The sequence below is a fragment of the Cebus imitator genome, unplaced genomic scaffold, assembly GCF_001604975.1.
Source record: "Cebus imitator isolate Cc_AM_T3 unplaced genomic scaffold, Cebus_imitator-1.0 Scaffold538, whole genome shotgun sequence".
NCBI classification, from domain to species: Eukaryota; Metazoa; Chordata; class Mammalia; order Primates; family Cebidae; genus Cebus; species Cebus imitator.
In genome coordinates this window covers 768335-780090 of record NW_016107853.1, presented here as the reverse complement: position 1 = coordinate 780090, position 11756 = coordinate 768335, and the positions used below count along the sequence as shown (strand labels likewise).

Sequence of the window (11756 nt, the reverse complement as noted above, 5' to 3'; positions counted from 1 at the left end):
TGTTGACCAGGATGGTCTCGATCTCTTGACCTCGTGATCCACCCGCCTCGGCCTCCCACAGTGCTGGGATTACAGGCTTGAGCCACCGCGCCCGGCCGTGATTGAGATTTGTGTTCTCAGCACCCCAGTCCCCCTTCCTTCCAGTCCGTTCCCATCTTGAGACTGAGAGCTAGAAGGTGGGCTCTCCTGCCTGATATTTGAGTCTGTGCAGGGGCTTATGAGAGCGACCTAGAAGGGAGGGGCAGAGGTCAGGGCCCTAGGGACACAGCAGGAGGAGCCAGGAGAGAGAGGAAAGCTTCCCATGCTAGGGGCAAGCCAGGGTCTGGGGTCCTTCTCAGGGCTCAAGATGTGGAAAAAAGCCCTCCTTCCCCGTGCAGAGGAAGGGAAGGGAATGGCAGGGCCCTCCCAAGGGAAAGCCCATGGGCAGTGTGGGCAGAGATGCCCAGGGCACCTGTGAGCAAGGCGAAGAGAAACGGCACAGGGCTTGCACGTGATTAGGGCCAACCTAGACATTAGAACCAAAGAAAAAAGCACAAACCCAGTCAGCTGGAGGCAAGCAACACCACAAACAGCAGCAAACTCCCCGCCAGTGCTCTGACTAGAAAAAATAAGAACCGGGCGCAGTGGCTCACACCTGTAGTCCCAGCACTTTGGGAGGCTGAGGCTGGCAGATCACGAGGTCAGGAGTTCGAGACCAGCCTGATCAATATGGTGAAACTCCCGTCTCTACTAAAAATACAAAAATTATGCAGGCGTGGTGGTGGGCGCCTGTAGTCCCAGCACTTTGGGAGGCTGAGGCTGGCAGATCACAAGGTCAGGAGTTCGAGACCAGCCTGGCCAATATAGTGAAACCTCGTCTCTACTAAAAATACCTAAAAAATTAGCTGGGCATGGTGGCAGCTACTTGGGAGGCTGAGGCAGGAGAATTGCTTGAACCCGGGATGCAGAGGTTGTAGTTTGCTGAGATTGCACCACTGCACTCCAGCTTGGGCAACAGAGTGAGAGTCTGTCTAAAAAAAAGAAAAAGAAAAAGAAAAAGAAAACCCCAAGTGAAGAGAGTGGTAAGAATGATCCAGGCCTTTGAGGTGGTCACACCTGTAAGCCCAGCACTTTGAGAGGCCGAGACAGGAAGACCCCTGAGCCCAGGAGCTGGAGACCAGCCTGGGCAGCACAGCAAAACCCCATCTCTACCCAAAATACAAAATTTAGCCAGGCATGGTGGTGTGCACCTGTGGGAAGCTGAGGTGGGAGAATCGCTTGAGCCTGGGAGGTGGAGGCTGCAGTGAGCCAAGCATTGCACTCCAGCCTGGACAACAGAGCAAGACCTTGTCTCAGAAAAAAAAAACAAAAAGAAAATAAGAAAATAATCTAGGTGAGCACAGTGGCACATGCCAGTAATCCAAGAACTTTGGGAGGCTAAGATGGGAGGATCCCTTCAGACCAGGAGTTAGAGACCAGCCTGGGAAAAATAGTGAGACCCTGTCTTTGCAAAAATAAAAAATAAAAATTGCTTAATTAGCTGGGGATGGTGGTGCACATCTGTAGTCCAGCTACTTGATGGGGGCTGAGGCGGGAGGATTGCTTGAGCCCGTGAGGTCGAGGCTGCAGCGGGCCATCATGACACCACAGCACTCCGGTCTGAGCTGAGACCCTGTCTAAAAAAAAAAAAAAAAAAATCCAAAAGAAGGATAATTGGTGTCCCTGAAGAAGGGAATCCAACAGTGAATACGAAAAACGATTTTCACATATGTAACAGGAAATAGTCCCTGAAATAAAGAACTGAATTGTTGATATTAAGGACATACCACATAACAGAAAAATTTAGTACAGAAAATGTGTGCTTAACAAGAGGAACATATCCCAGTAGAGTTTCATGAATAAGGAAAAAGTTCTTCCCCTACTCAAATTGAAAGTTCAGGTCATGTACCAAGGTGGGGGCGGGGAAGCCAGGTGGCCCTCAGCCTTCTCCATAGCAACATTTCATGCCAGAAGACCCTACAGCAAAGCCACAGCGTTCTGAGGATGAGGGTGGACCAAGAATATGATTGGCAGCAGCTCACCTGAGCTGGAAGGAAGAGAGGTGAGCTCTCAGGGATCACAGTAGCCAATGAAAACAACAAGCCCAGAATGAAAGCCGGAAGCCTCTCATCACTTACTGCAAATAAGCAAGAGGCTAAAACTGAGAAGACACCACGTCTCCCTGCTTCATTCCCTGCTCAGATCGGTACACGGTGGAGGCCAGGTGAATCAGCACAGACATGGGGTGTCTCTCTGCAGAGGGAGCCCCAACAAAAGGATCCCTCGTGTGAACCCAGGGATGGGGTACCAAGGGGGAAGGCTTAGAGGGGAAACTCCTGGTACTGAGTCAGAGCAGAGAAAGCACCGTCAAGGCTTCCCCTCCTCCTCTCAACAAGGAGGGCTCCACAGAGGCACCTGAAGACCTCCGCCCAAGCCTGGACAAAGAGACCCAGGCAGGGCCCCAGGGCCTGGTGTGCCAGTGTGCGAAGACCCACCGGGGGCTGAGCCTGTGACTGCAGATCCCTTCAGAGGCTGCTGTGCCCTGGCTGTGCCCCTAGTTGGTATGCAGAGGGCAGCTGCTCCCAGAGGCCTGCCAGGGAAAGCCTCTGTCACTGCCCAGGGTCACATGGATAGGTTTTTTTTTTTTTTTTTTTTTTAGATGGAATCTCGCCCTGTCACCCAGGCTGGAGTGTAGTGGTGTGATCTCGGCTCACTGCAACCTCTGCCTCCTGGGTTCAACCGATTCTCCTGTCTCAGCCTCCCGAGTAGCTGGGATTACGGGCGTCTGCCACCATGCCCTGCTAATTTTTTGTATCTTTAACAGAGACAGGGTTTTATCGTGTTGGCCAGGCTGGTCTCAAGCTCCTAACCTTGTGATCTACCGGCCTTGACCTCCCAAAGTGCTGGGATTACAGGCATGAGCCACCGTGCCCAGCATTCATTTTTTCTTTTTTTTTTCACCAAGAGCTGGACTCCTCAATTATAACCAGAGGTCAGATGACAAAATGCCAATCAAGTTTCATTTGACTGTTAGTTTAGTTTGATTGTCAAGTGTTAGTCATGAATCTATTGCTCACAGCTCCAAAAGCATCTTTCAATATATCTGTATGATAAAGGAATTCCTTTAAACTTTTTTTTTTTTTTTTGAGACAGAGTTTCACTCTTGTCACACAAGCTGGAGTGCAGTGGCACAATCTTGGCTCACTACAACCTCTGCCTCCCAGGTTCAAGTGATTCTCCTGCCTCAGCCTACTGAGTAGTTGGGATTACAGGAGCTGGCCACCACACCCAGCTAATTCTTGTATTTTTATTAGAGACGGGGTTTCACCATGTTGGCCAGGCTGGTCCTGAACTCCTGACCTCAGGTGATCCACCCACCTCAGCCTCCCAAAGAGCTAGGATTACAGGCGTGAGCCACAATGCTCAGCCTGCCCCTTTAAGCATTTTTACTTTGAAGTGAAGACAGCATTAATTCTTTTTAGTAGAGCAATCTGTAGGCAGAGGCTGCTTGTACTGTATGGCACAGGGGAAGGAGAGGGTCAGCTGCGTGTGTGAGGACACCTGATGGCGCCTGGCAGCCTCAGCCCAGAATCCAATCCCTCTGCACCCTACTGTAGCCTCAGCCCAGTGATAAGCTTCCCCAAGCCTCTCAAACACAGAAAGCAAAGCCCCTCTGTGGTCTGCACACAGCTGCCTGGGCTTGGAGGGTCACACACCACGCAGCCACTTCCCCTGCAAGCCCCAAAAGGACAGCATGCTGTGAGATCCCCTGTCCACCACCTGCATTCGAGAGGCACCTGTCGTTTGTCCAGCAGCTCCAGACCAGCTCCAGTCTCACTAAACCAGAGAACATCTCTGCTTTCTGCTGGCCAGACTGTACCATCCCCAGTGAGAGCTGGACCTTTTCCAAGTTTGGGCTTCCTCAAGTATTCTCCCTCGGCACCAGGGTACCACGGAGAGTTCCCTTCTATCTTAGAATTACTCCTCTATCGTAGTTAATGATTCCTACTCAATTTATTGTGTGCAATCTCCTGATTAGACCCAAATTGTTACACTCATGAAATACCGCAACCCCTCAGACCTTCCTGGAGAAAAAAAAAAAAAAAAACTCCATAATAAAATCTGGTCAATTTATAGATAAATCAAAATAAAGAACTCAGGACAAGGGGAATGTTGAATCTATTTCAACACAGAACTAAGACTCAGCTGGGAGACTTACTAAGAACAGGGCATGATCATGTCACGAATGTTAACAAAGCAGCCAGGGATAGGGGCTGACATCTCTGGTCTCAGGTACTCTGGAGGCTGAGGTGGAAGATCACTTGAGCCCAGGAGCTGGAGGCCAACTTGCGCAGACCAGCCTCCAAAACATATATCCAGACCCTGTCAAAAAGAAGAAAAAATGTTTCATTCAGCTGCCCCTCTTTCTCCTTCCCCTCCCCCTCCCCCTCCCTCTCCCTCTCCTTCTGACAGAGTCTCACTCTGTTGCCCAGGCTGGAATGCAGGGGCACAACCTCGGCTCACTGCAACCTCGACCTCCCCAGGCTCAAACGATCCTCCCACCTCAGCTTCCTGAGGAGCTGGGACTACAGGCGTGTACCATCAGCTCAACTGTGTGTGTGTGTGTGTGTGTGTGTGTGTGTGTGTGTGTGTGCGCGCGCGCGTGTACACAGGGTCTCACTATGTTGCCCAGACTGCTATTGAACTCCTGGGCTCAAGTGGTCGTCGTGCCTCAGCCCCTCAAAGTGCTGGGATTACAGGCATCGGTCACTTCGCCCAGCCCCCAGTTTTTTTTTTTTAACAAAGTAAAAAGCACCAGACTGGGTGTGGTGGCTCATACCTACAATCCCAACACTTTAGGAGGCCAAGTGTTCAAGACCAGCCTGGGCAACATAGCAAAACCCCATCTCAAAAAATAAAAAAATTTATGCAGATGGTTTTTTTCAGCTAAAAAAAATAAATAGATAAAAAGTAAAAATTGGCCAGGCACAGTGGCTCACGCCGGTAATCCCATCACTTTGGGAGGCCAAGATAGGTGAATCGCCTGAGGTCAAGAGTTTGAAACCAGCCTGGCCAACATGGTGAAATCTCGTCTCCACTAAAAACCCAAAAATCAGATGGGCATGGAGGCACATGTCTGTAATCTCAGCTACTTGGGAGGCAGAGGTGGAAGAATCATTTGAACCCAGGAGGCTGAGGTTGTAGTAAGCTGAGATTGGGTCACTGGACTCCAATCTTGGCAACAGAGTGAGACCCTGTCTCAAAAATAAATAAATAAGGCCAGGCACGGTGGCTCATGCCTATAATCCTAGCACTCTGGGAGGCCGAGGTAGGTGGATCACCTGAGGTCAGGAGTTCAAGACCAGCCTGGCCATCATGGTGAAACCCCATCTTATAAAAAAAAATTAAATAAATAAATAAAATTAGCCAGGCTTGGTGGCATATGCTTGTAGTCTCAACTACTTGGAACTTGGAAGGTTGAGGGAGAAAGATCTCTTGTGCACAAGAGTTCAAGTTTAGAGTGAACTACGATTGGGCCACTGCACTCCAGCCTGGGAGACAGAGCAAGACTCTGTCTCTTAAAAAACCAGAAATGGCCGGGAGCAGTGGCTCATGCCTGTAAATCACGCTTTGGGAGTCCGAGGCAGGTGGCTTGCCTGAGGCCAGGAGTTCGAGACCAGCCTGGGCAACATAGTGAGACTTCGTGTCTACAGAAAAATTGAAAATTAGCCAGCCATGGCGGCACATACCTTTTGTCCCAGATACTCGAGAGACTGAAGTGGGGGGATCACTTGAGCGTGAGGTCGAAGCTGCAGTGAGCCATGATTGCACCACTGCACCCAGATCAAGACCCTGTCTCAAAGAAGAGACTTGAGAACAAACTCTTGGGCTCCCTCTTTCTTTCTCTCCTTCCATCCCTTCCTCCCTACCATGTGAGCACACATCCACAAGCCGAGAGAGGGGCAGCAGAATGAAACCTCCCTCACCCGCACCTTGAATGGTCTTGCACTTTCAGCCTCCAGAACTGTGAGAAATAAATGTCTTTCTTTCTTTCTTTTTGAGACAGGGTAGGGCCTTGTCACCCAGGCTGGAGTGCAGTGGCGCCATCATGACTTACTGCAGCTGCAGCCTCAACCTCTCCGGCTCAAGCAATCCTCCCACCTCAGCCTCCAGAGTAGTTCGGACTATTGGTGCCCACCACCATGCTGGGCTAATTTTTTGTATTTTTAGTAGAAATGCGTTTTCGCAATGTTTGCCAAGGCTGATCTTGAACTCCTAGACTCAAGCGATCCTCCTGCCTGGGCCTCCCAAAATGCTGGGATTATAGGTATGAGCTATCTTGCCCAACTAAGAACTATAAGAAACAAATTTCTGTTATTCAAGCCACAAAGTCTGTGGTATTTTGTTATACAGCCCAAGCAAAGACAAGCAACTTCTTCTAAAACTAAACATACTCTCACCATATGATCAGTACTCGTGCCTCTTGGTGTCTACCCAAATGAGTTGAAAACGTATGTCCATGCAAAAACCTGCACATATATGCTTAGAGCAGCTTTATCCATAATTGCTGAAACTTGGAACTAAGACGTTCCTAAATAGAGCCAGGGATGGTGGCTTGTGCCTGTAATGCCTGCTACTTGTGCAGCTGACGCAGGCAGTCACTTGAGATCAGGAGTTTGAGACCAGCCTGAGCAACAGAGGGGGAACGCATGTCTATAACAAATACTTTTAGGGCTGGGCGCCGTGGTTCACGCCTGTAATCCCAGCACTTTGGGAGGCTGAGGCGGGCAGATCACGAGGTCAAGAGATTGAGACCAACCTGGCCAACATGGTGAAACCCCATCTCTACTAAAAAATACAAAATTTAGCTGGGCGTGGTGGCGCGCACCTGTAGTCCCCAGCTATTCAGGAGGCTGAGGCAGGAGAATTGCTTGAACCTAGGAGGCGGAGATTGCAGTGAGCCAAGATTGCACCACTGCACTCCAGCCTGGCACCTGGAGACAGCAACATTCTGTCTCAAAAAAAAAACTTTTAGGGTCAAGCTTGCTGGCTCAGGCCTGTAATCTCAGCACTTTGGGAGGCCAAGGCGAGTTGATCACCTGAGGTCAGGAGTTATTGACCAGCCTGGCCAACATGGCAAAATGCTGTCTCTACTAAAAATACAAAAAATCAGCTTAATGTCACTCCCATGTAAACCTGCGTATTAAAAATTAGCTGGGTATGGTGGTGGGTGCCTAGGTAATCCCAGCTACTCAGGGGGCTGAGGCACAAGAATTGCTTGAACCTGGGAGGTGAAGTTACAGTGAGCCAAGATTGGGTCATTGCATAATCGCCTGGGCGACTAAGCGAGACTAGACTCCATCTCGGGAAAAAAAAGAAAAAAGCTGATTTAAGATTTTACTTTACTAAAGAAACATAAAAGAAGCATAGTACCCAAGAGTGATTAGAATACTATTTTTCTTTTGCAACTCTCTTTAAAGAGAGCCACCTATACTGCTGGCTGTGTCCCATTGTTCAAAATGTAGGAACAGGGGCGGGCGCAGCGTTTCACCACTGTAACCCCAGCACTTTGGGAGGCTTGAGGCAGGCAGCTCAGGAGGTCAGGAGTTCAACACCAGCATGGTGAAACCTCATCACTATCAAAAATACAAAAAACCAAGGTAGTGGTGTGTGCCTACAAATCCTAACTACTCTGGAAACTGAGGAGTGAAAATCCCTTGAATTCTGGAAACAGAGACTGCAGTAAACCAGAGTTCATGTATCAACCTGGTTGGGAAAAAAAAGAAACAGCACAACTTAAAAATAAAAAAAAGAGAACACAACAACAAAAAAAAAAGAAGTAAAATTAACTTATAGAACTTCATTCGTCAAAACTAAAAAACCTACCGAAAAAAACGAAACACCACATTTAGTGAGAACACGTAACACTCGTTACCGGTGAATTTTTCCTTTTAATCTAATTATTATCTTTCATCAAACAGATAATAAAGGAAACCACTCAGACTGCGTTTTCTCCCTCTCATTCTCCAGGAAGGAGAAAGAGAACGATCATCAACGGTAAATGGCAGTCGCCGCAAAGCAACACCAAAAACCAACTTCACGCTCAGGAGAAAACGCTGTGCCTCCTCCTCGTGGTTTCCGGTGCTCTACACGTTCAGAGAAACTTCTCTAGTCACGAACTATAGAAATGATCCCTGAAAGTATAGTCTTAGGGTTCCGCCGCCGCCTCTGCCGGGTCTACATTCGCCACACACTTTTCACTGATGGCGAGATAGTTTCGCTATTTCTGATTCCACTAGGAAATAAGCAGGAAGACAGATTGTCAGCAACAGCTTTTCGAATACTATTACTAACAACATATTTTAACGTTTTAAGTGGAAACATAATTTTTAACAATTGTTTTAATTTAAAAAATTGAAAAACATGCGAATTAGCATAATTCTGAATGATAGCCAATCACAACCTGAATTTTTACGGCGCGCCGTGTTTGCTCCCGGTGCGGTGCGCCGGCCTGTAATCCGGTAATCCCAGCGTTTGACAGCCCACGCGGAAGCCCGGGCAGGAGCACCCTTTGTTCTATGAGTTTGAGACCGGGCTAGGCAATATAGTGCGATCTCGTCTCTACCAATGGGGGGAAAAAATCAAAACTGAGCTGGGCGTGGTGGCACCGGCTGTAGTCCCAGCTAAACTGGATAATCGCTTGAGCCAGGAAAGCTGGCTGAATTTGAAGCTGTAAGCTTTGATCGCCCCATTGCACCCCAGCTTGGGAGACAGAGTGAAATCTTGACTCTTAAAAAAACATTTTTTTCATTAACTATAAGAATATACAAATAAAAAATTAAAATTTGAAAACAATAAATGAACAAAATGAAAAGCTTGACTTAAAAACATTTTTTTTAGGGAGGATGGTATAAAATAGACATGAAATGTACCATTTTAACCATTTTTCATATGTACCATTCAGTGCCATTAAATACATTCATGTAACCAATGGTACGTAACTGTCACCATTATTTATCTCCAGAACTTTTTCAACATCCCAAACTGAAACTCTGTACCCATAAAACAAACTTCCTTTTCCTCCCTCTGCCCAGACCCTTTTAAACTTTCAAAACACCAGGATGGCCAGTAGCCTCCAGATGCTGGAGGAGTCAATGAAGGAATCCTCCATTCGAGGCTTCAAATGACCCTGTCAACAGATTGATTCCTGACTTTGAACTTCAAGAACTGTGAGAGAATAATTTCCGAGTTTGCTTTTTTTTTTTTTTGATGGAGTCTCACTTTGTCACCCAAATTGGAGTGCAGCGGCTTGATCTGGGCTCACTGCAATCTCAGTCTCCTGGGTTCAAGTGATTCTTGTGCCTCAGGCTCCTGAGTAACTGGGATTATAGCCATGTGTGACCACGCCTGGCTAATTTTTGTGGTGGTGTTTTTTTTTTAAGACGAGGTTTCACCATATTGGTCAGGCTGGTCTCTAACTCCTGAGCTCAGGTGATCTGCCTGCCTCAGCCTGAGGTGTGTGAGCTCAGATTGGTGTGAGCCACTGTGCCCGGCTTAATTTTTGTATTTTTATTAGAGACGGATTTTTGCCATGTTGGCCAGGCTGGTCTTGAACTTCTGACCTCAGGTGATCCACCCACCTCAGCCTCCCAAAGTGCTGGGATTACAGGCGTGAACCACCAAGCCCTGTCGCTACTAATTGATTTTTTTTTTTTAACACACACAGGCATACGTACATAATGACAAGTCACTGGCTATATACACACAAACAGAATAACATGGATTATGATCCCAGTCTTAAAAAAATCTTACCTGTCGGCAGGAATGGTGGTTCACGCCTATAATCCTAGCACTTTGGGAGGCCAAGTTGAGCAGATCCCTTGTGCTTAGGAGTTCAAGACCTGCTTAGGCAACAGGGTGAAATCCTGTCTCTACAAAAAATACAAAACAATTAGCCAGGCATGGTAGCTCGCGTCTGTAGTCCCAGTTACTTGGGAGGCTGAGGTGGGAGGATGGCTTGAGCCCAGGAGGCGGAGGTTGCAGTGAGCCGGGATAGTACCACTACTTCCCAGGCTGGGTAACAGAGCCAGACCCTGTCTCAAAAAAAACCCAAAAGACTTACCTGTACATCTGTTTGTTCACCCTATAAAGATAGATTGAGCCTGTGTGGAGAGAACTCTATAATGATATTCATGAAATATAAAACCCCACAGATAGTGGGAGATTTATTGCTTTTTTTCAGTATACTTTTTTTTTTTTTTAAGATGGGGTTTCAGTATACTTTCTAAGTGGCTTGGATTTTTTACTGTTGAGTGTGTTTATAAAACAAGTGCTTTAAAATTTTTAATTATTATTATTTTTATTTTAAAAGATGGGGTTTCACCATATTGACCAGGCTGGTCTTGAACTCCTGACCTCAGGTGATCCACCCACCTCGGCCTCCCAAAGTGTTAGGATTATAGGCGTGAGCCACTGCGCCCGGCCTAAATTTTTAAAAAATTTAATGAAGTAATGTGACATTTCTTGCACCTTTGAGTTTGTGGGCAAATATTCATGAATTTATATTTGGATGTATGAGTTTGTTGTGAGAAAAAGACCACAAATCCATGTATGAAAACCCAAAAACCCAATGTTGTTGTTATGAGGGGTAGGATTATAGGTAGGTTGGTTGGTTGGTTGTTGAGACAGGGTCTTGCTCTGTCACCCAGGCTGAAGTGCAGTGGCGTGATCACTGCCGACTGCAGCCTCAAACTCCTGGGCTCAAGTGATCCTCCCACCTCAGCCTCCCAAGTAGTTGAGACCGTAGGAACTCACCACCATGCCTGACTTATTTATTTAGGATTTCGCTGTGTTGCACAGGCTGCTGGCTTCAAGTAATCTTTCCACTTCAGCACCCGGAAGTGCTGGAATTACAGGTGTGAGCCACCACGTCTGGCCCTGGATTTTTTTTTCAGGTGCATTTTTTCATATTCTTTTTCCTCTTCCCCCTCCTCTTCCACTCCCCCTCCTCCTCTTCCTTCTATTTCATTTTCTAATCATGTCATTCCCTTACTCACCGCTCTCAGTACTAGGCACTTAGAGAAATAAAAATTCCTTAAATTGTCTGGCTTATTAAATGGCCCCAGCCTCTGTGGGAGGTCCACAGTTTCCCAACCAGTCTGGGGAAAAATAGATTCACAAACGAGGTACCTTATATTCACATTATTTAATCTTTACAGTAACCCATTTTACTGGTGGCCATATTAAGAGCCTTAGCCTAGCAATGGAGGAGCTCGGATTCAAACCTGCATCGGGGGCGCCAGGAGTGCGGTTCCTCCCAGGGCTCCTGGGTTTCTTAGTCGCATCCCAAGGTAGCCCCACTGGGCAGCGCCTCATCCTATGGCTGCCTCTGCCCCCTTGCGGCGGCTCCCAGAACTACAGGTCGCCTTCCGGTCCCAGAAGTGAGTAAGAGGTCCCCCGGGGCTGTGCTAAGGAGGGCCTGGCAGGGCCACTCCACAGCCCTGAGTGCCCAGGCCACACAGACATGGAACGCAAGAGAGAGAATGACCTACCCACGCATCGGTACCCACAGACGCAGAGACTGAGGCAGAAATGACGGGGATCTGCCGCAGACTGGCCTGGAGCCGGGACAGACAACCGCTCTGCAGACTGTGGTGGGACTGGGGTGAGGCCAGTTTTTCTTTTTCTCTTTCTTTTTCTTTCTTTCTTTCTTTTTTTTTTTTTTTTTTTTTTTTTTT

The 11756-nt window shown here is 47.6% G+C and overlaps 1 non-coding gene across 1 annotated transcript; it reads right to left on the bottom strand.

The window, feature by feature from the left end:
* Positions 1 to 8012: 8012 nt before the first annotated feature.
* LOC119468955 lies at positions 8013 to 8229 on the bottom strand. The gene has a single exon (XR_005197763.1). It is a non-coding gene; the product is annotated as a small nucleolar RNA U3 (small nucleolar RNA).
* Between the last annotated feature and the right edge of the window lie 3527 nt (positions 8230 to 11756).